General features: G+C 35.7%; 1 protein-coding gene across 1 annotated transcript in view; it reads right to left on the reverse strand.

The window, feature by feature from the left end:
• Nucleotides 1-6102, reverse strand: part of LOC128201143 (zinc finger protein 579-like) — a 77295-nt gene extending 71193 nt beyond the window's left edge. The window contains exon 1 of the mRNA XM_052897088.1: nt 5696-6102. The gene's annotated coding sequence lies outside the window, so the exon portion shown is untranslated. The remainder of the gene's footprint in view (nt 1-5695) is intronic.
• Between the last annotated feature and the right edge of the window lie 20088 nt (nt 6103-26190).

Raw genomic sequence — 26190 nt, forward strand, 5'->3', positions numbered from 1 at the left:
ACAGATCTCTCAATAATCGGTATTGTCAAACGGATTGAGGTCTATTGGGCTATTTTTAACCAACTATTCGAGGTGCAACGGACTCTGTACTCTTTTTTAATGTAGATAGTTCGTTTTAACAGCTTTCACCTTCTGAGATTGTGGGTTCGAATCCCGCACAGTACAAATATTTATCTACTGTTTGTATTAGTTTATTTGTTCATTGCACTCTTCTCTCAAAAGAAATTTTTTTTATTCGTTTTACATTTATTATTGTTTTTTTTTTCTATAAAATAATGTGATAGACCGCTCCTTTAAAGAACGTTAATGATGAAATAAAAAATAAAAAGTATTCATCAAAATTTCAATGCAAATTGATCATTGTAGAAGAATGTCAAGACCATAACATCAAATGGCAAAGGTGAAGCCGAGTTATTGGGTCGACATAACAAACCCCATAAAGGGCAACACTACATTCGCCTATCTGGATACTTTTATGGGTATTCATAAAAACTGATTTTTTTTTATTGGATGAAAATGAAGTGGTAACCCCGCCTGCGCTAATGGGATACGCTGGCGGGGCACCAGTGAAGGGTGATATATGAGAATGAAAACAGGCCAGTTTTGGCCAGGCCATCATGATGAATTCATCAGGAATTAATCATGATAGTTACCAAGGGGAACCGCGTGGAGGTCGACCTGGTTGGGTATATTGCTAGCAATGGGATTCTCAGTCTCCATTATTAACAATCCCTTTCCCCCCCCCCTTCCCTCAATAAAAACAGATTTGAAGTTGAAAAAATAAAAATACTATAGAGTGATTTTCGACGTAGTCAAATTGACATATACATAATTGCAGCCACATAAAATTAATTAATAAAAACTCTTTATTGTTCTCTAAGAACAAGGTATTACATAGAAGGAGTGATAAAATTGTCAATTCATAGCAGGCTAGTGTATAGAAAATGTTACACGGCCGTATAACCCTACCAAATTCAGATACAACCTGCTTGCATACTTTCTACATAAACTGTGTCGAATATATAATCTAGTAATGTAAAATTTGTCATTGACAAATAATTGACATATCAAACATTTTTTGTCCACTAGCCTGCTTTGAATTGAGAAAAATATCAACTGATGGTGTATCTGTCGTCCTCTTTTTACTAATTATATTTGCATAAGAAAAAAGGAGTCAACCATGTGATTTACAGTTTTTATTTTATCATTCCTTCTATGCAATTCCTTGTTCTTAGATTGTTCTATTCAAAGAATGATACACATTATAAATGTTAACAATATGTACACAAATAAAGGACGTCAGAAGGACGTCCTTTTTGATATTTTTGACCTAAATTCCGTGGGGGGAAGGGGATTGTTAGTAATGGGATTTGATTTCCCTATAACTAGGAATACACCCTATCAGGTCGACCTCCACGCGGTTCCCCCTGGAAACTATCGCGATTAATTTTTTTTATACCACAGGCGGCAAACAAGCATACGGCCCACCTGATAGCAAGCGGTTACCGTAGCCTATAGCGTAGTATATATATACCGTAGCATATAGCCTAACGCCTGCAATACCAGAGGTATTACGCACGCGTTGCCGACCCTGAAGAAACCTCTTTATCCCCCTTTTGAAGAACCCTATGCTGTAGTCTCTTGGGAAAACCTGGTAATTCTGGTGGAATTCGTCACTATAGGCTAACTGACCTGCTTTTTCATCCTCACCTATCATCCCACACTGGTGTCCCGTCAGCGTATACCGATAGCGCAGGCGGGGTTACCATTCCATTATCGCACATTAAAAAAAAGACCCAAATTCCGTTGCGTTAACAATCAGATATTCGAATTAGCTAGACATATGATTAATCTAAAATCACTCTGCTATACATATGTATGTATGTATATTACATTTTTAAAAACAATTGTTTAGAATAATTATGGTTTTATGAATATAGCTTATCATTTACTTACTTTTCACGAGTAAATAGGTTGTTTTTTTAACAAAATACAGCTCATCTTAGTCCCTGATGATGTACCTTCCTATAGGTGAGGGAATTTTCAAAATCAGGCAAATATATTTTTTTTATTTTACCCGTTACAAACAAAAAATCAAATTCTTCCTCATTATAAAGAGTATTTAGTTAGGTTTTTTTATGCAACTTAAAACGGCAAATAAGCTGACGGCCCACCTGATAGAAAGTGATAATCGTCGCTTACAGACATGAGTAGTACCATGGACATAATAGAGTATACTGTTTCGCCCATGATACCCCCCATGCGTTGCCATTCCTGAGGACTCAGGTGTTATTCCTCTGTACCCTGTAAATTCACTGCCATATCCCACCCTTCAAACCGAAACACAGCCATGCAAACACAACTGCTTCACTGTTGAAACACGAATGGGACAGAGGTGCCCAAGCAATCGACTTTTGTACAAAGTCTCCCTCTGGTAATCTTCCATATACAGATAGCGACCAGTCACAGTTATTTTTCTGGGGCCAATAAATATTTTCTACTCTATATCTACTCGTCCGATTTTTTTACGGAACCCATAGTTTGAGTTATTTAGACATATTTCCCGACATCATCAGTTCGAGGGACCCCTTTTGACATTTGCACAGAATGTTTCGCGGAATTCACTTCAGGAATCGCTTCTATCAAATTATCTTTGTGTCTAATTATGTATTTTAGAGATAAATTTAGAAATGGATAATATATTAACTAATTAATTACAGACCGCCTCGAAAAGGTACGAATAATTTGGGTATTTTGTTTAGAAACTTCGTTCGGTTCCTAAAATATATTTCTTTATATCATTTATAACAAATCGAACACTAGTCGGTCATCGTCGAATTTAAAACGTGAGAAAAGCTAATCAAATTTATTTAGTTTATTAATTGATTAATTAACTTTTTTTTTATATACAACTTAGAATGGCAAACAAGCTGACGGCCCACCTGATGGAAAGTGGTAACCGTCGTCTATAGACATGAGCAGTACCATGGACATAACAGAGTATACTGTTTCGCCCACGATACCCCCCATGCGTTGCCATTCCTGAGGACTCAGGTGTTATTCCTCTGTACCCTGTAAATTCGCGCCATATCCCACCCTTCAAACCGAAACACAGCTATGCAAACACAACTGCTTCACGGTTGAAACACGAATGGGACACAGGTACCCAAGCAATCGACTTTTGTACAAAGTCTCCCTCTGGTAAAATGATATGAAAGGTTATAGAAATAAACAAAATACTTCTAACGAAATAACTAGTGATATAGACTTACGCAAGATAACACCTTGTTCAGTCGAATATTTAAAAATTTATCGCCTGATGGTATTCCTTCCATGGTGTAATTGGTAACACATTCAGCCCAGACAGCGGGTGCGAATTCGAATCCCATCTTTTTTCAATTTCAATTTCAATCTATCAATAATTTTTATATCCACCACCTTCAAAATATCAAGATCATACACATATGGATAGAGCATCGAATAACAAAAAACGTTCCAAAACAGCCGGTTTATTGTCACTGACCGGAGGGGTTTGTTAGTAAAAGAACTGGTTCCATTACTAACAATATACCACGCAATCCCTCCTGGAGACCATCATGGTTAATTCTTAGTGAATTCATCACGATAGGCCAACTGACTCGACTCCGTTTACCTTCCGTCACTGGGCAACCACACGCATACCTCAAACATCAACAGACTCAGACATCACTTACTTGATCTGTCATTTTTATATAGACATAGTAAAGAATAATATGTAAATATATATATGTATATGTATATATATATATATATATATATATATATCCTATTTAAGAGCTGCGCTCTTGTCAGTGGAGCTCTTGCCACTCACTACGATTTTCTGCGAGTCTCTTCACCTCTTGATACGACACGACACCAATTTTTCCCTTGATCTGCCTGATGTAACTATGCCTTGGTCTCCCTCTTCCCCTCCTTCCTTCTATCTTACCTTTTATTATAGTGTTCATAAGTTCGTCGTGTCGTATTAAGTGTCCTAACATTTTTTTGCCTTCTGACCTCAATAGTTCTTATGGTTTGTCTCTTTTCCTTAACCCTATTATATATATAATAAGTAGATATGTAATGTAAACATATGTATGTGACAGTTCCAAATTTGCAAAGAATTCAAGTTAAAAAAATATTAAATATTCACAAATTCATCATTATTTTTAATAATTCATGGACATTCAGAACTTTCCTTGAATTAAATAGCATCCAATTTTATTATGATGTATACATATTTAAAAGCGCGCCATTTTGAATAAAACTTAGGCTGTTGTTAAAGCATTTATAGAGAGACGCTCTATCTAGGTATTATTGATCTATGATTTTTCATCAGGGCCGTACTTCCGATGTTTATTTATAAAACTTAATATGAGCCAGTTTGCAGGAAACGGTTGCCTATATATGTTACCCTCATGCGTTGCCATTCCTGGCGACTAAGGTGTTACGCTTCCGTGTTCTATAGTTTTTGAACTGTTACTCATGTAAAATAAGTTATTGGATTTTAGAGAAGTTTTAACTAATGAATAAAATTAATTTGAATATTCAGTAATTATCAAAAGTCATTTTTTTTTAATTGTTCAGAAATAGCAAAGCGTGAGAGGCATCATGGATGTCAGTTTATTTTGGGATAGCCATGGTGCTGTTCAGGTCTATTGGCAATACCATTATTCACCAAGTAAACCGTTTGTTTGTCTTTCCGGATAGTATAATAATAATATTATATTATCCGGAAAGACAAATATATAATATAACATAATATACAAAAAAACAACTTCAAATGCGGCAAAACCTGTTATTTTTATTTAAAAACTAAACTACTGTACCGATTTTGATAAAATTTCTATAAAACTAAACTATAATATATATCCTTTCAGATAAAAAAAACTCCAAATCGGTTTAAAACTGATGAACTGATAAGATAACAAACAAAAAAAAATACAACCAAATTGGGAACCTTCTTCTTTTTAAGTCGGTTAAAAAATAGTACACCCTCAAACTACAGATGCGGAAATGATTTTTTAAAATGTGTAAAATGTTAGATCTCAAAAACGAACTTTTGAGTCGTTGGAATAAGATCCATTTTCAAAACTACGTTTAAGTGTGTCATGACGACAAATCGTCATTACAATGCACGCCAATATTAATAGGAAAGTGGGTAGTTGTTATGTTCTTACGCGCGACCTTCGGCGCCCGTCAATTTTTCAGTCCGATTTCCACAATGTAAATGGGGGGGGAGGGGAGGGTAGTGATAAGTTATACAAGGCCAAGTTAAAAATAGCATCCACCACACCGCAGTCCGTCATTCTCTCCCACCAACTTCTTCGGCTCTGGCCAACATGAACGAAAGCTGGGCATTCGGTATACGTCATCGCGGCATGTCCGGTCGCTCCCCCAATAAATGAAATTTAACAGAATGAGGGAAAAAAATCAATACGTACACTAGTCAGTCGGTATCGGCGGGCCACTATCGCCCCTCTAATTTACTGCCAACGATAAAAACAATCCGGCCAATGTGTGTGTATGACCAGCGACCGCACACATACACACGTCATATTAACTGCTACAATATTCATGCGACATTATGAACGCACCCTTATGTAACGTACATCATCAATAATTCTAGAACGGGAACGATTGATTCAATATAAAATGTGTACAGATAGATACTCACGGATAGAGCAGACGTCAAATATTTTGGAAGTTTATCATCCTATTGCGAAGGTCCGGCGAGGTCGACGAACCCGGCGAACACGCCGACAAACACACAGTCCGCCATGTTGTAATTCAAACGTCAATTTTAAATTTCGAACCCGCGAACTGTCAAACTCGCCCGCCCAAAACTTGCTGTCAAAACTTAAATGTTGCTATCTTGAATTTGTTTTTGCCGAAATACTCCCGATTCGCTTTTTGTAGTTTTAAAAAAGTTCGTTCAATGTTGTAATTACGCCTATCTATAAACACTTTATTATTGTATAAAACGGTATAAAAATATTAAAATTATGAACCATGGAAAACTTGTAAATTAAAACGAAATATAAATATATATTAATAATAATAAAAACGTTCAAGCCGCTCAGAGTTCGAGCGCCTACTGACTTAAAATTTTTGGGTATAAAAACATGCTACAATAGCCTCCCGCGGGAGCGACGCGTCTTGATACTTTCACATGCCGGCGAAATTGGCGACTTTCAGGAAAAACTATCACCGTGCCAGCCGCTTGCTTTGCGCAAACTTTGTACCATTCTTGTTAGTGGAACAAATTACACTTATAACATTTATATGAGTTTAAATAAACCACTCTGTATGGTTTTAAATAAATTTGCAAACAATTTTTGAAGAGACAATTATAAGTACATAAAAATAATAAATATATTGTACTAATTTTATAAATTATTTATCTCAGAAAGTTTTTTGTTGCTATTCAGATAAATAATTTTAAACGGAAAATATTATATTATAAATAACAGAGGAAAAGAAATAGGCATATTAAATATAGAATATTTTTTTTATAATAAATACTATAAATATTGCATTTTATTTTAGTACTTGAGTTAATTACAAAATTTATTTTCACTCAAATTTTACTAGCTCTGTGCTTGGCAACAACAAATCAAATTAATCGATAGCTAAATCTTTGCTAAAAAATAATTATATATAGGAAGTAAATTCAAAAAATCCGACTGATAGTGAATATTCAAGTATCAAGACGACGTAATCACGCCGGGGAGACGCGTGTGTGTGTGTACGGGGGCCACGCGGGGTGGCGCGGGTGCGGGCGAGTGGGTAGCGGGTGAAATTTTTCGTTTTTCTCCCACTTTTCCGTCCCGCTCTAGTTTTTCGTCTCCCTCTTTTTTTCTTCGCCCGCTTTCTTCTTCCTAGTGCCCCACCACATGTGTGCCGGTTATAGTATAACCACAAACGGCAGATAATACACGAACGTTTCCGGTTTGTTTGGTTAAGTAAAATCGATAATAGCTATTATTAAGATCAAACAACACAACATCCAGCGAAGTAATTAAACATTACTAATTATATACAACACTTCATATAGTTCAAAGATTCCGTGAAACGGAACGTAATTCGCACTAACACGTGTTACCATAGCCTTTTTAAATAAAGAAACCAACATAATGAGTATTATATAGTAATATAATTAAAATAAAAATTCAAATGACACTCATACACAATATTTACTTACATATATGATTTTTTTTTATTTAAACTAATTTTTATATAATATAACGATCACATACAAATTCAGTGAAAATATTTAGTCATTTGTAAAACTGTTCATGTATAATGTAACTTTAATAATTATTATTCCATTTTATTTCTTATATATATAAGCCAATAGGACATTTTTTGTATGCAACAAAAATAACAATACATGAATGCTATTGTGAAAAACAAACACTACGTATTCCTCTGTTGCATCTGTTAGCGAAGCGTGTACTGTGGCGACAAGCCGCCCGCCCTCGCTCCACCGCGGCGCCTTACAGATATACAGCGTGCTCCCTAATGAAATGTTCATTTATTTTATACATTTATACAATTTTATATATATATATATATATAACATTTAAAATTATATATTAATATATGAGAGAAAAAAATATTGACAATTGTAAAGGGAAAAATAATTTTAAAAAATTAATAAGTTTTTCTATTTTCTTCATTATTTTCCTACCCTTATCACAATTATTATTTGGTGATTCAGCGTAATATACTATGTCTATTATTATGATGAAAAAATAATAATAAAAAATAAATAAAAATCTGTCTATCTACACGTAACGTTCCTTGTGGGATAGGCTGTAATGCAGAGTTAGTCGTCACAGTAATTTTAATTTTTTTTTACAACACAGGGGCTAACGGGCATGCGGCTCACCTGATGGTAAGTGATTACCGCTGCCCATGATCACCCACAACACCAGCGGCATTGCAGGTGTGCTGCCGGCCTTTTAAAAAGGAATATCCGCTTTTCTTGAAGGTTACGTTGTCGTATCGGTTCGAAAATACTGCTGCTGGAAGTTGATTCCAAAGAGTGGTTGTGCGTGGAAGAAAGTGGAATCTATAATCGATTTTATTTCATTTTATTAATTCTTTATTGTACACAGAAATTACACATATTATTATAATATATATATATAATTACAGAATTTATTTACTATGTCGTTAAGTAGTTATATGCGTAGTAACGTTTAAAATAGAAGCTACCAACGTTTTCTTTGGGTTTGTATAATAATACAAAATTATTAGTAAGTAACTTTGTGCTATCATTATATATATAAATATATATAAAAAGAACTTACCATCAACTTGAACCTACTTGTAAGTACTAGTACTTCCTTTACATATTACGTTAAGATTTCTCGATAAATTAATCAATAATTTATTTCCGTAATACATTAGTATAGTCAATGATTGAACGTATATAGAACGGTTTGTTTAATTCGATTACTAAATAAATACATAACAATGAATATTTTAAACAAAAACCGTAATAAAAAACTAGAGTACTAACTACAAAAGTAAATAACACTAAATACTTAAATTTCAAGGCCACAAATCACTAAGCAACAGCGAACACAAATACACGCACCCTGTACACAACGAGCAGAACTAGGAAACGAGGGAGTAAGTACACACGCCACCCCCTACACCCCCGCGGGGGGGAGTACATGGCAAATACGCGAAAGCAATAGGACTTTTAAAAATTCTCCAGAAATATGATTTATGTGTTGACGCCGAGGACGCCTCTTTCTCCTCGCTTCAAGGCCGGAGCCTGATTCGATTTTTAAAACCACCCGGGCCCCAGGACTCGGCGCCGAGTGTAAAATGAAAATGTTTTTTTCTTATATTGTTCGCTTTTTAAAATCGAATGTTGGAGAATTTAATTTTGTCCTTGTATTATTATTATTATTTTAAAAATGGAATCTTAAAAGCCCGATGGGTGCCGCGGATAACGAACGTTCGACGTCGCCCGTTCCTACTCACTAAGTACTTATCTATGCCGAAATATAAATAGGCAACGTTCCGACATTTCCTTATGACAGTCAATGGGGAGCTTGTGTTCAACAGTGGACAAATGACGGTTGGAACGGTGATGATGATGAGCTGTTTCATTAATGATAAGGTTTTTATGCAACTGGAAATGGCAAACATGCTGACGGTCTACCGGATAATAATGTAAGTGGTAATCATCGCCTATAGACATGAAGAGCACCATGGGTATCACAGTTTATACTGTGACACCCATAATACTTCTAAAAATGTAATTTCACTACTATATCCCACGCTACGAATTAAAATACAGCCATGCTATTCCAGCCTGCTTAGTGGCAAAAACACGTATGGGACAGAAATATCATAAAATCCCACCCATTGCCTGATTCTCAAACTCTTTGGGGAAAGGGGTTGTTGGTAATTGGGTCTAACAATCCCATTAGAAATATCCCCTATCAAGTCGACCTTCACGCAGTTCCCTTAGAAAACCATTGTGATTAATTGTCTTGGAATTTGTCACGATGGGTTAACTGACCTGCTTCCATCCACACGACTCACTGGTGCCCCGCCAACGTATACCGGTAGCGCAGGCAGGGTTACCATTTCTTTATTATCCAAAAACACTTAGATACTTTGTCCTGTAAAAAAATAAGGTACATGAACACTTAAAACATAGTTAAAAAAAGTTCCTCACCTAAATTGGTCTGATCGAGATTCGAATCTGCAACCTTTGCCACAGCCATTACGCCGCACCTGTCTACATTGAAAGGAATTGAACAAACACAATCCTACTAATTCTATTAATTTAAATCTAACAGTAAAATTATAAAACATCGCCAAAAGCTAAACTGCCGTTGGCAACCTGCCCGCCAAGCTGCTACTCCTGGCAAAGTCTGCCCAATGGTAAACTGCCATAGGAAACAGTCCCGTTTCTTATGGCAGTGTATGGAGGAGACCTATGTTCAGCAGTGCATAATGGCTGAAATCATATATATTTTTTTTATACAACTTAGAATGACAAACAAGCTGACGGCCCACCTGATGGAAAGCGGTAACCGTCGCCTATTTTAACTTGATAATTTTGTACGGAACCCTCGTTGCGGGAGTCCGACGCACACTTGACCGGCTTTTTCCCCAATAACGACCAAACCACAAATATGCTTAGATATTTCCGATCTTATTATAAAAACGTTAATGGTTTCATAAAACTTTTTCTTTTACGCTAAACTCTCAATTTGAAAGAAAACGATCAAACATTTCAATAGCTAAAGTAGTTTGTTTTAGTTTTTTTTTTTATAAATATGAAAGTACCAAAGGGAGACTTTGTACAAAAGTCGTTTGTTGGCTACCTCTGTCCCATTCGTGTTTCTACCGTGAAGTAGTTATGGTTGCATGACTGTGTTACGGTTTAAAAGGTGAGATATGGCAGTGAATTTATAGGGTACAGAGGAATAACACCTGAATCCTCAGGAATGGCAACGTATGGGGGGTATCATGGGCGAAACAGGATACTCTGTTGTGTCCATGGTACTGCTCATGTCTATAGGCGACGGTTACCACTTACCATCAGGTGGGCCGTCAGCTTGTTTGCCATTCTAAGTTGCATATAGAAAATACAATAAATATTTAACTTTGAAATTTTTGTATCATTTATTCAAGTGCGAATATATGCAGAGGCGAGTTTTTTTTTTATGGATGAAAATGGTATGGTAACCCCGCCTGCGGTACGGGATACGCTGGCGGAGCACCAGTGAAGGGTGATAGATGAGAATGAAAACAGGCCAGTTAGCCCATCATGATGAATTCATCGGGAATTAACCGCGATAATTTCCAGGGGGAACCGCGTGGAGACGACCTGGTTGGGTATATTGCTAGCAATGGGATTCTCAGTCTCCATTACTAACAATCCCTTTCCCTCCCGCAGAGGCGAGTTGGCGGTCGTAATTTGGCTTTATTATACATTTTAATTCACCTAATACATTAAAATATACAAGGACAATTAGAAAATTCAATTTAAATACAGTAAGATAGAGTGCGGATCGAATTATAAACATGAAAAGGTATATGTACAATAGGCGGTCTTATCGCTGACGCAATCAGCGCGGCAATCATTTTTAATAAAGAACAATGATTGGTTAAATTCGGAATAGTCAGTAATTGTAACGAATCCGAAAGATGATAACTGCCATCACACCGTCTACAATATCAGCCGCTAACTGGCCACTGCTGAACATAAGCTTTCACCAGAAAGGGAATTATGCCAGTAGTTGCCACGTTTGGCAAGCGGGTTGGCAACTGCAGTTTTTTTCTTTTTAATGGATGATAATGGAATGATAACTATTATTATACAGAGAAGAAATATTAGTGTTTTTTTTTAATAAATTAACCAAAAAATAATTAATCTATTTAAAAAAGAATCACAAATATAAAATTACATTATCAGCGAGTAATATGAAATGAAATGAGACGAAATGAGATGAAATGAGACAAAATGAGACGAAATGAGATGAAATGAAATAAAATAGAATTAAAATAAGTAAAATAAATGAAATAAAATTAAATTGATTGCTATGAATGTGGTAAGTTGAGATAATATTATATATTTTATTATACATGCGCTATATTTTATAAAAAAAAAATGGAGGTCACTAATATAATAGGTATATAGGTTGAATGGAAAGAAAAATCAATCGTCGAGATGGATTTGTGGTGAAAATTAAAAAAAAAACTTTGAAAAAATAACCACCCGAATAAATTGACACAGTGACAAGAGCGGCCGCTTTCAATGAAATGTCATTGGTTCTCATAGATGGAGACAGACAGTAAAATATCTGCGTGTCTCATCTATTTCCGCCGCAAAGCAGCGTACTTGCATACTATTATATTTTTAACCGACTCCTAAAAGAAGGACATTTTCAATTCGATTTTTTTTTATGTTTGTTAGCTCATAACTTTATCACTTATGAAGCGATTTAAAAAAATCTTTTTTTATCTTTAAGGATATACTTACAAAATAGTCCTATAAAATTTTATCAAAATCGATTCAGCAGTTTAATTTTTAAAACAAAATTACTGGTTTTGCTCCAATTTAATTGAGGTGAAAATTCAAGTCGATGTTTTTTTTCTGTAGAACACAAATTTAATGTACTCGTAAGTGTGAAATTTGTAGGTGCTGATAATCTTGGTAATGTAGCGGGTTCAACATACCGCCTTATTTTCCACTGGTCGCGAGTTCGATTCCAGCACAATACAAACATTTGTATTTATGAATATATAGCATTGTACAGTGTATATAATATAGTATAGTGTAAATAGTATAGTATAGTGTAAATAGTATAGTATAGTGTATATAGTATAGTAAAGTGTAAACAGTATAGTATAGTGTGTATAGTATAGTGTAAACAGTATAGTATAGTGTATATAATATAGTATAGTGTAAACAGTATAGTATAGTGTATATAGTATAGTAAAGTGTAAACAGTATAGTATAGTGTATATAGTATAGTATAGTGTAAACAGTATAGTATAGTGTATATAGTATAGTAAAGTGTAAACAGTATAGTATAGTGTATATAGTATAGTATAGTGTAAACAGTATAGTATAGTGTATATAGTATAGTAAAGTGTAAACAGTATAGTATAGTGTATATAGTATAGTATAGTGTAAACAGTATAATATAGTGTATATAGTATAGTATAGTGTAAACAGTATAGTATAGTGTATATAGTATAGTATAGTGTAAACAGTATAGTATAGTGTATATAGTATAGTATAGTGTAAACAGTATAGTATAGTGTATATAGTATAGTAAAGTGTAAACAGTATAGTTTAGTGTAAACAGTATAGTATAGTGTAAACAGTATAGTATAGTGTATATAGTATAGTAATGTGTAAACAGTATAGTATAGTGTATATAATATAGTATAGTGTAAACAGTATAGTATAGTGTATATAGTATAGTAAAGTGTAAACAGTATAGTATAGTGTATATAGTATAGTATAGTGTAAACAGTATAGTATAGTGTATATAGTATAGTAAAGTGTAAACAGTATAGTATAGTGTATATAGTATAGTATAGTGTAAACAGTATAGTATAGTGTATATAGTATAGTATAGTGTAAACAGTATAATATAGTGTATATAGTATAGTATAGTGTAAACAGTATAGTATAGTGTATATAGTATAGTAAAGTGTAAACAGTATAGTATAGTGTATATAGTATAGTATAGTGTAAACAGTATAGTATAGTGTATATAGTATAGTATAGTGTAAACAGTATAATATAGTGTATATAGTATAGTATAGTGTAAACAGTATAGTATAGTGTATATAGTATAGTATAGTGTAAACAGTATAGTATAGTGTATATAGTATAGTATAGTGTAAACAGTATAGTATAGTGTATATAGTATAGTAAAGTGTAAACAGTATAGTTTAGTGTAAACAGTATAGTATAGTGTAAACAGTATAGTATAGTGTATATAGTATAGTATAGTGTAAACAGTATAGTATAGTGTATATAGTATAGTATAGTGTAAACAGTATAGTATAGTGTATATAGTATAGTAAAGTGTAAACAGTATAGTATAGTGTATATAGTATAGTAATGTGTAAACAGTATAGTATAGTGTATATAGTATAGTATAGTGTAAACAGTATAGTTTAGTGTAAACAGTATAGTATAGTGTAAACAGTATAGTTTAGTGTAAACAGTATAGTATAGTGTAAACAGTATAGTATAGTGTATATAGTATAGTATAGTGTAAACAGTATAGTATAGTGTAAACAGTATAGTATAGTGTATATAGTGTAGTAAAGTGTAAACAGTATAGTATAGTGTATATAGTATAGTAAAGTGTATATAGTATAGTAAAGTGTAAACAGTATAGTTTAGTGTAAATAGTATAAGATAGTGTAAAGAGTATAGTGTACATAATATACTTGATTTTTTTATACCACGGAGGTGGCAAACAAACATACGGCCCACCTGATGGTAAGCGGTTACGGCAGCCTATGAACAACTCTGTGTTCATGTCTAAATTAAAAAGTTGATGTACCTCGCCATGGACATATATTATATTTTATTTATTTATAATTTAACTTAAAGTCCATTGAAATAATTTACTTTTTAATTGCCTTAATTTTACTATCATCATCATCATTCCATTTTCATCCCATTAAAAAAATCATCACTCGCAGCGTAATACTCAGGCGGGGTTATTTTATTTTCATTAATAAAAACGTACCTATTGTCCAGCATGCGGCCACGAGGGCTGTTAAAATAAAAAAAAGATACAGTCGAATCGAGAATCTTCAAGGGCCCGATGGAAAAAGGTCGAGAAATGCGTTTCATTAGAACGAGATTTGTTGAAAAGACGGCTTCTATTTTTTTATTATGCTCGCAGTAAAGGCATTTATCGATAATACCAATATGGGCCAGTAGAATTTGAAGGCAAATAATCCTTAGGGACGCGTCGCGCTCGCCATGCCAGCCCGGTGGACGGTGGCGCGGAAATGTCGGCGGGCGCACTGTTTTATTTTAAACTAGTTTTTTACACGACTTCATCCGCTTGACAGGGATATATTCACTCACCCGGATAAAAGGTAACCTTAAATATAGTCTTTCTCCGTTACATATAAATATATATCTCTTTATAGTTTCCTCCAAAAGATCCGGCTTAACTTATTTCCAGAGACTAGGCCGTTCAAAGTTTAAATTTTGATAGTTCCCACCGTCACCGCGAGGAGGTGCTCTGGTCGCAAAGAGAATTACAATGCCCTATAATATTTCACAGATAAATTTATAGGCGATATTTTCACAAATGAAATGGGCTCCTGCCATCCCAATATAACGCAGTTAACTTTTTTGCTAACGAGGTATCCTCACCAGATACGCTCATAAGAACGATATGTTCTATCGATATAGGTGATGGACTGTCTAATGTATAAGCTACTTCGGGATTCGTCATGGCCCAAAACCCATACTATTCGGGACACGGTTCTTTTATAGAATCAAATCAAAGTCGTAAAGCAGTTGTTTGCATGGCTGTTTCGGTTTGAAGGGTGGGATATGGCGTGAATTTACAGGGTACAGAGGAATGACACCTGAGTCCTCAGGAATGGCAACGCATGCGGGGTATCATGGGCGAAACAGTATACTCTGTTATGTCCATGCTACTGCTCATGTCTATAGGCGACGGTTACCACTTTCCATCAGGTGGGCCGTTGGCTTGTCATTCTAAGTTGTATAAACAAAAACAGTCGTTGAAACAGTCGTTTCAAAATCAATAAACGATTAAATTCTTTTGTAAATTATCAACCTACTTCAAAAAAAGGTACTCAATTCAGTTGTATTTTTTTATGTTTGTTACCTCATAAATCAGTCAGTTATAAACTGATATGGAAAATTCTTTTTTATCTGAAAGGAAATACTTATAGATTAGTCCTACAGAAATTTTACCGAAATTGGTACAGTACTTTAAATTTTAAATCAAAATAACTGGCGTAGTCATAGTTAAATTATAAACAAGAAATTTGAATAAAACCTGGATGTGAATAAAACACAAGAAATTTGAATAAAACCTGGATGCGAATAAAACACAAGAAATTTGAATAAAACCTGGATGCGAATAAAACACAAGAAATTTGAATAAAACCTGGATGTGAATAAAACACAAGAAATTTGATTAAAACCTGGATGTGAATAAAACACAAGAAATTTAAATAAAACCTGGATGTGTTCTGTTTCACTTCTAACATCCCCCTGACTTTACGTTTTAGGATTTTTTTTTTCTATGTACAGACATTCGCCCTCTACAGTTTTATTATATGTTACATACAATATATTGTTTTTACTCGTTAAATTTTATCGGAAAAGCTAAAGCGACAACATAGCAATATATATTATATATATAACGATAGATTCACTCGTCGCGACGAGCCAAACAAATTTAATTTCATATATGAGTAGCTTTCGCCCGCGGCGCTCCTTCAGATGAGCCATACATATATACCAATATTGATTTATCAATATTGATGTATGTAAAATACATATTCTGATATATGTATACTCACCAGAGAGAGGCTGTATAAAGTTCGTCCACTCAGATAGCTCTGTTCCACTCGTGTTTCTGACGCTAAGCAGTTGTGCTTGCATGCTTGTGTTTCGGTTTGATATGGCAATGTGATTACAGGGTATGAAGGTACATCTTAATCCTCAGGTATCAGATGTGACGTCATAATCTTAGCTTGTGTCTCCATACAAATGCTTCGAGAAAAACGGGTCAACTTTTTCATGCAATTTTACGTGATAAATGATTGATGAGTGATTCCTTTATAACTTCTATATTTATTTTGTCTTATAATTTCTGCATCTTTTTAATGCGTAAACGCTTATTTTATTTATTAATATAATACGTCAACATATATTGTATGCGTAAGTATATAGAATACTGATAAAAAAAACGAGTCAGCTAATTTGACAATTAGCTGACAAAAAGTTGACACGTTTTTGAGACTAGATGCTCTATCTATATAATCTAAACATAGAGTATCTATCATATTGTACAATTTCTGTACAGTTAATATACAGTTAAAAGAACACGCAAACTTTGTACAAAAGTCGTTTGCTTAAACACCTCTGTCCCATTCGTGTTTCAACTGTGAAGCAGTTGTGTTTGCATGGCTGTGTTTTGGTTTGAAGGGTGAGATAAGGCAGTGAATTTACAAGGTAAAGAAGAATAAAACCTGAGTCCTCAGGAATGGCAACGCATGGGGGGTATCATGGGCGAAACAGTATACTCTGTTATGTCCATGGTACTGCTCATGTCTATAGGCGACGGTTACCACTTCCCATCAGGTGGGCCGTCAGCTTGTTTGCCATTCCAACGTTGTATAAAAAAAAGAAGTATTTCTTATGTTTTTTTATTACGTCTAACATGTAGAATGAATTGAAATTAAATGCAGATCACGTCCGTTGCTAACTAAAGACGACCTTTGTATTATAAAGTAGTCGTTTAGATAGTGAAGCCTTTATTTAGTAAACTAGCGAAGGCCCACGGCTCCATGTTACCCAACTTCCGAGAACAGAGAGTGTTTTTCAGCTGTATTTTTATATATATTCATTTTAAATCCTTCATCATCATTATACCACTTAACTTAGCCTTTAACTGTCCATTGCTGAACATAAGCCTCCTCTTTAAGGGGTGTTGTCAGTAGTTGCCACGATTGGCAAGTGGATTGGCAACCGCAGTTAGGCTTTGGAGGTGTTTTAAGAGGGACGTTGCTACCCACCCCTCGCTCTTCCTTAGTCGCTTACGACACCCACGGAAAAGGAAGGGGTGGCCTATTCTATGCCGGGACCATACGGCGATTTAAATCTTTTGTATGTAAACGACAAATAAATAATAATATTATGAATTACATGTGTAATTATATATTATAAATATTTATTTAAATTGTTACTAAATAAATTAGGTATATTTTTATTCCTAATCCATTTTATGTCTTGTGGTCCCGGCATAGAATGGGCCTTCCCTTTCCCTTTGATGTCGTATGAGGCGACTAAGGAAACTTATGGTCGAGGGATAGACAGAGCGTCCCTCTCAAAACATCATCAAAACTCATCGCCAACTCGCCTGCCAAGAATGGCAACTACTGCCAAAACTCCCCAATTTATGGGGGAGGCCTATGTTCAGCAGTGGACAGAAAACAAATGATTTAATGATATATACATATAATATATTTATTGAATATAAATGTGCGGGAATCGAACCTGAATCTTGGGAAACGTGAACCAATCCGCCACACCACTAATGTCGCTGACAATATTATCCAATACCGAAATACATACCTTCATATCTTAGATTATATTATATACTAGCGACCCGTCCCGGCTTCGCACGGGTGGACATTTTTACATTTAAAAAAGTGGCCATTAAGGCTGCACACGCGACGGAAGCTTAAAAATGGAGTAAGTTCTCCTGTTTTCCCAACATTTCCCTTCACTGCTCTGCTCCTATTGATCGTAGCGTGATGAAAAGTATACTATAACCTGCCCAGGAGTATGAAGAACAATTGTACCAAGTTTCGTTGAAATCTGTCGAGTGGTTTTTGTTTCTATAAAGAATATACATACCGAGAGACAGACAAAAATTTTACTGATTGCATTTTTGGCATCAGTATCGATCCTGATAGTTATTTTGGAAATATATTTCATGTACAGAATTGACCTCTCTACAGATTTATTATAAGTACAAATTATAGATAGAGAAGCATCGAGCCTCAAAAACGGGTCAACTATTTGTCAGCTAATTGTCAAATTAGCTGACTCGTTTTTTTATCAGTGTTCTATATACTTACGCACACAATGTATCTTGACGTATTATTTAATGAAATGTGTATTTACGCATTAAAAAGATGCATAAATTATAAGACAAAATAAATATAGAAGTTATAAAGGAATCACTCGTAACTATTTATCATGCAAAATTGTATGAAAAAGTTGACCCGCTTTTCTCGAAGCATTTATATGGAGTATCTAAGCTTTGTATTTATAAAGTCAAAATTTTCATGAACAATTGGCTTTTTCCTACACACATACAATACAAGGGTTCTTCAAAAAGGATATATTAAAGTTCCTTCAGGGTCGGTAACGCGCACGTGACACCCCTAATGTTGCGGAGAGAAAGGGATTGTTAGTAATGGAGACTGAGAATCCCATTGCTAGCAATATACCCAACCAGGTCGACCTCCTCGCGGGTCTCCCTGGAAACTATCATGGTTAATTCCTGATGAATTCATCATGATGGGCTAACTGGCCTGTTTTCATTCTCATCTATCACCCTTCACTGGTGCTCCGCCAGCGTATCCCGTTAGCGCGGGCGGGGTTACCATACCATTTTAACCCATCAAAAAAAAACCCCTAATGTTGAAGACGGGGGGAAAAGGGATTGTTAGTAATGGACATTAACAATCCCATTGCTAGCAATATACCCTATCAGGTCGACCTCCACGTGGTTCCCCCTGGAAACCATCATGAACAATTCTTGTTGAATTCGTCACGATGGGCTAACTGACCTGCTTCATACTCGCCTATCATCCCTCACTGGTGCCCCGCCGGTGTATACTGATAGCGCGGGTGGGGTTACCATTCCATTATCATCCATTAAAAAAAAATACTGCAAACGTCCATAGACTAAGAGTTACAAATTAATAATTAATAAATTTAATATAGCAACTAATTCGTAATATTCAGTTAATTTTCCAGTCCTGAAACTTTAAATTTAGTATATAAAACAAGAAAGTAAACCTCGTACAGTGCCCGTTTACCATCAGACGGGCTGTATGCTTATTTGCCACCTTCGTGGAATATAAAAAAAAAGAAATATGGAGTATGTTAGCTGTTATTTTCGTAAAGCTTTATTTTATATATTTTGACATTAACTTACAAATCATTACAGCTGAACGGATTTGGATGAATTTTAGTATACAGACAGATTACATTTAAACTTAACACATAAGAAAACTTTATACACAAATGCGCGCGGACAAAGCCGCGGGAAATAGCTAGTGTCTAATAACAGTCTACTCCCCTAAATAAAAAAAAATATTAGTCTATCGATAGGCCCGTCGTCGCTAGCACGTGCTAGAACGAGACAGCATCTTCTAGCGTTTTATACTTTCTCATTCTCAAGGGTACGTCAACCAAATCTTATTTATCAGATTTCATTAATTAATAATTTAATTTCTAATCACTAGATTGCAAAATGAAGTATTTCCAGTTATTTGGTTATAATAAATTTCTCGAATTATGTTCTAGAAGAATACGAACAGCGATTTCCTTCTTAAACCACACGGGGGCGTGATCGTGCGGGTGCGCGCTACGACCCGCCAACGAAGGCACCAGGCCGCGTGAGAAAAACATAACGGGCGCACTAATTAATCATATTAAATTAAAACGGAATGAGTCGAAATGAGTAGACGTACCCCACTTGGTTTACTCCGAACATATAACATTTCTCCTTTTCTAAAACTATCTACTATCTCATTCCCCCCCTACGCCCCCCCACTAATACGTTTGTGTGTGTAGAAAAATTCGTACTACCCACAACCACCCCCCGGCTTTCACGGTTCTAATTTTTGGGGAATTTGGGGCATATTCGTAAATATGAAATGGAAAAAATATTTCGCGCTCGTTGCAAATTTGGACTTTAATGTTGTATGTATAAGGTGACGTTTCGCACGGTGGGCGGTTGGAAAAAAAATTACTTCATATGTCGTCCTTAAGACGGAGCGCCGCGCTTCGTATGTGTGTACGGCACAGGGGACCCGTGGAGTAGAACAATAAATATGTTTCGAAAAAAATTTTCTTGACAAATCAATGTTTTTTTTTTTTTATCATAGATACAATTGTCGTTTACCATCGGCACTGCCGGTTCTACACTTGTACTGCTCAGTTTGCTCCCACTTATCAGGCTATTTCTCTGCTCAATTCTCTGATTGCTCAGCAACCAGATATTGATATATTTAATGACAAATGAGATATATTTTTTAAATGTTCTTTAAAATTTTTAAGTTTGTAAAACATAGGTATATTTTTCAATACACGTTTTGGTATACTGTAAGTGTAGGAAGTAATTTACAAATAAATAAATGAAAAAAACGCTGTCGACCAACCTGAAAGGTAATGGTAACCGTGACGGTTACCAGTACAGTATACTCTTCAACGTCTATGGTACCCCACATGGGTTACAAATCCTGAAGACTGTGTTATACGCCATGTGCTCTTGGCATAGAATAGGCTACCCCTTCCTTTCCCGTGGATGTCGTAAGAGACGGCTGAGGGATTTTAATAGCGGATGGGCAATAGCGTCCCTCTTAAAACATCACTAGAAACCTAACTACGATTGTCAACCCGCCTGCCAAGGGTGAAAACTGCTGGCAAAACTCCCTATATGGGGAAGATTTACATTGAGCGATGAACAGTTAACGACTGGTATGATGATGATGATGATGATGAGGGTGTTATGCCTTCGTACCCTATTATTTCACTGCCATATTCCATCAAACCAAAATACAGACATACAAACACAGCGTCATCATGGCAAAAACGCGGACGAGACAGAAATACCCATGTAGATATTTTTCAACCGATTTCAATAAAAGAAGAAGGTTCTCATTTCGGTAATATTGTTTTTTTTATGACCGTTACCTCACAACTCTGTCATTTGTAAAACGATTTGAAAAATTCTTCTTTTATCCGAAAGGATACATACTCACTACACTTGCTGTGTGAATCCAGTACGGAATAAGCCATCCTTTCCTTTCCCGTAGGTGTCGTAAGAGGAACTTGACGGTCAAGGGACAAGCAATAGCCTCCCTCTGAAAATATCACCATAGTCTAACTGCGGTTGCCAACCCACCTGCCAAGGATGGCGACTACTAGCAACCCCCAATAGGAGGAGACTTTCGTTCAGCAGTGGACGATTAACGGCTGATATGGTATACGATAAAACCGATTCAATGGCACGTATCTAACGTAGTTCGCCCAAATTCAGATTACTAACTACTGACCGATGGGGGGAAAGGGATTGTTAGTAATGGAAATTGAGAATCCCATTGCTAGCAATATACCCAACCAGGTCAACCTCCACGCGGTTCTCCCTAGAATCTATCACGGCACTGATGAATTTATCATGATGGGCTAACTGGCCTGTTTTCATTCTCATCTATCACCCTTCACTGGTGCTCCGCCAGCGTATCCCGTTAGCGCAAGCGGGGTTACCATACCATGTTCACCCATAAAAAAAAACCACTGACCAATTTCAAAAATACATTTTGACCGACACAGGAATCGAACTCTGTAATTGGTAATTAGTAAAAAAATAATAATAACACGTATCGCCTCCACGCCACCAGTGTTCCATCACTGTGTAATATATATAGCTCAAGCCGTAGCTATGCGAACAAATATATTATATTTTGTTATATGTTAGTTTCATCATTTATACTTTATTACTATATATATGTACAACTATTCATATAAAAAGTGTTTGTCTCTACGTACGTGTGTGTGCACGTCTACATGGAGGACAACAATAAGGCAATTCAATTAAAGATTTCTCCGTAATAAGGAAACTGAGATGTTTGTATTAATATTTTGTTTTACATATAAATAGATTAGAAATAATTAAATGTACGACGGGGATTTTACGCTTAAATACATTTAGATAAGTCCTCGAAGGGAATTAAATAAAAGTTAAAACGTGAAACCAAGTTTTACGCCCATTGTGTTCTCATTGTGATTATTTTAACCAGAGGGAGACTTTGTACAAAAGCCGATTGCTTGGGTACCTCTGTCCCATTCGTGTTTCAACCGTGAAGCAGCTGTGTTTGCATAGCTATGTTTCGGTTTGAAGAGTGGGATATGGCGTGAATTTACTGGGTAGAGAGGAATAACACCTGAATCCTCAGGTATGGCAACGTATGCGGGGTATCATAGGCGAAACAGTATACTCTGTTATGTCTATGGTACTGCTCATGTCTATGAGCTATGATGGTAATAAATAAAGAACAATGCAACTATAAACTCTATTGATTGTAAAAGAATTACCAAAATCGCTTTACAATGGGCGAAGATAACGCATAAAATGAAAGCTACATAAAAGAAGGCCGAGGTTTTCCCAAGAGACTACAGCACGGGGTTCTTCAAAAGGAGGGTAAAGAGGTTTCTTCAGGGTCAGCAACGCGCAATTAATACCCCTGGTATTGCAGGCGTTCATAGGCTAAAGTAACCGCTTACCATCAGATGAGCCGTTTGCTTTTTTGCTACCTCAGTGGTATAAAAAAAAATGAAAAACGCGTACGTATCGAGAATCTTCTGCTTTTGATACTAATACAGACGTTGAAGGAGTAGTGGAAGAAGTAATATTAAGTTACATGACTTGAACTGCCTTTGAATGTGAAGTTAGAGTGGAAACTTGAAACACAAGAATTGATTCATAAAACGGTCCGGAGATCCCAAGCTCAAATCCCAGCTAAACGGGGGGAAGAAATTGTTAGTAATGGGGTCAAACAGCCCTGTTACTAGCAATATACCCTGTCAGGTCGACCTCCAACCTCCTGGAAACCATCGTGACTAATTCTAGTTTAATTCGTCAGGATGGGCTAACTGACCTACTTTCATCTTCATCTGCCATCCCTCACTGGTGCTCCGCCAGTGTATACCGACAGCGCAAACGGGGTTACCATACCATTATCACCCATTAAAAAAAAATCCCAGCTAATCAGAGAAAAGGAATGTTAATATCTAGGGGACTAGGAACATCATTGCTAGCAATGTCAGGTCGACTTCCACGCAGTCTTCCCTGAAAACCGTCATGCTTAGTTCCAAATGAATTCATCGCGATGGGAAAACTGATGGGGTGCCACGCCAACGTCATCCATTAAAAAAGCCAGCCTAAAATCTCTAAATTTTCAAACACATTTTTGGATCATTTTAAATTTTCTTTCGAGCTACCTAACATTGTTGGCCAAAGATGATCTTTACAGCTTCCCCGAACGCGTGCAGAGGTGAGTGCAGAGGGCATTCCAAGTCCATCAAAGGGGAAGTCTTACCGATGGATTACAGCGTACGCCCAATGGCGTAATCATTACTTGCTTCGGAGGGCACGTAATGCCACCGTCTGATAAACATAGACAGAGCTCTTCGCGTATTACGAAGACGGAATTTTTTTTAATGAGTGAAAATGGAATGGTCACCCTGCCCGCGCTATCGATACACACCGACAAGGCACCAGTGGAAGATGATAGGTGAGAATGAATGCAGGTCAGTTTTAGCCATGATGGTTTCCAGGGGGAACCGCGTGGAGGTCGACCTGATAAGGTATATTGCTAGCAACGGGGCTATTTGACCTTGTTAATAATAATCCCTTTCCCCCCACGAAGACGGACTAGAAACTGTCAACACAAGAGGGCGACATTCTCACACAAATCTTCGTTAAATTAGCTATAGGGGAAAAGAATTGTTAGTGTTCCCCGGGCCACGGACCACCACGCGGTTTCCCCTGGAAACCACTGTGGTTGATTGAACTGATCTACTTTTATTCTCATCCATCATCTTTCACTGGTGCCTTGTCAGTGTATACCTAAAATAAACATTTACTTACTATTCATGGCAAACAAGCATACAGCCCGTCTGATGGTAAACGGTCACTGTAGCCTATGGACGCCTGCAAACACTATATGTGTCACGTGCACGTTGCAGACCCTGAAGAAACCTTAATATTACTATATAATACCCTTTTTGAAGAACCCCATACTCTTTTATTACTGTTGTTCCTTTAAGAGAGTGTTCTAGCAGCAAAACTAAGTAATTTTACCAAAGAAACGTAAGTCGATCAAGAACAAAACAATTTTTAACTTTCTATACTGACACGGCGCGTGAATTTTTTTAGTTAGTATGCGAGATACCACATTTTTTTATTATATTTTCAATTTTTATTTAACGAAATTTCTCTTGTAATATTACTATAACATGGGTAGATTCTTAGCTGTTTTAATACATATATACCACTTTATAGAATTAAAAAAATTGTAAAACAAAAAAACAAAAAAGCGCTGTATATGTCCATCTCGCTGGAAGTATGCATATATAGCAACAGCTGAGACGACTTCTCTTACCAGTAAAATAGACTGACTTTTTTCTCTTTATTATTGTTTATTTTAACAGTAATAATTATTTTTTATTATTATTGGTAATAAAAGATCTCTCTAAAAATGTTTTGTTTTTTTTTGCACATTTAAAATTTTTATGAATAAAATAATACCAATTGTTCACGACTGCGATCACTTCCCGCCAAATATTTCGGACTTATTTATATCACATTTTTTTGCTTCAGTTGATGCCAATAGAAAGGGCAGAGGGACTGTGATTATACAGCCATGTAATAAATATGAAAAAATAGTATAGGAACATAAGCGAAAAACTAACTTTTTACTACAATGTACATTGATTTATATGTTCCTTACTGGTATTAGGCAAAGAAAATAAGTGCCAAACGTAAATAAATCTTTGGACCTGCTTTGGATATATTACACACCGCCATCTAGTGTCAAAGTAAGTACAACTTAGTAAGTGCTAAATACATACATATTATGAATATACAGTAATAAATAAATATAATAACAATCCTTTTTATATTGTCTTTTTTGTTTTGACGTGTAACGTGTAACACTAATGAAGACTAGTTAGTTTCCGTGACATTTCTTGCGTATTTTAACCTTTATCTCTGATCCAATGTGAATTATGAAAATTCTTACAATTTTTATTTACACATGAAACCTAAGTTTATTAATAAAAAAATACTTAATAAATTTTAAAAATTCTTTTTTCTATAGAAAGCTACATTGCTTTTTTTTAATGGGTGAAAATAACATGGTACCAGTGAGAGGTGATAGGTGAGCATGAAAAGGCAGGTCAGTTAGTCCATCGTGACGAATCCAAAGATAAATTAGTCACGATAGTTTCCAGGGGGACCCGCGTGGAGGTCGACCTGATAGGGTATATTGATAGCAATGGGGACGAACCTCCCCTTCACTAACAATCCCCTCCTGCCAAGCTACTTTACTAGCAAGCGACATGGGCTGTATTTTATTTAAAAAGAAAACTATACAAGTATCTGTCCATCAGTAAAAACCGGGGCGGGCTTGTCCAACATATAAATCTGATAATACGATATTTTGCGATCATGTCTCAACAAAGGTGATTTTCCTTGACTTTCCCGTGTCCAATACGAAATCCTTAATAGATAATGGAAGGATATCATTGTGGGCCAAGGATTTGTGCCTATTACAACCCTTCAGTGTGTTAGATTAGCCGTCACCACATTGTATCACCTTAATAGATCACAATAATGACCGCGCCGCGCCGTATAGCTTTCATGGTCTCTACACCAGTGTATTTCAAGCTTTTACATGACACGACCCCCCTAGTATGAATATATATATATATATTATTTATATATATATATATATATATATATATATATATATATATAAATTAACATTTTTTGTGTAGCACGCTGATATGCATACCTATAGCAGGCGTACACAACATTGACTACAGATTACATGCATATAAATGTCATAATGTAACTA

This window comes from Galleria mellonella, unplaced genomic scaffold (genome assembly GCF_026898425.1).
Source record: "Galleria mellonella isolate WM207_F2 unplaced genomic scaffold, CSIRO_AGI_GalMel_v1 utg352, whole genome shotgun sequence".
NCBI lineage: Eukaryota > Metazoa > Arthropoda > Insecta > Lepidoptera > Pyralidae > Galleria > Galleria mellonella.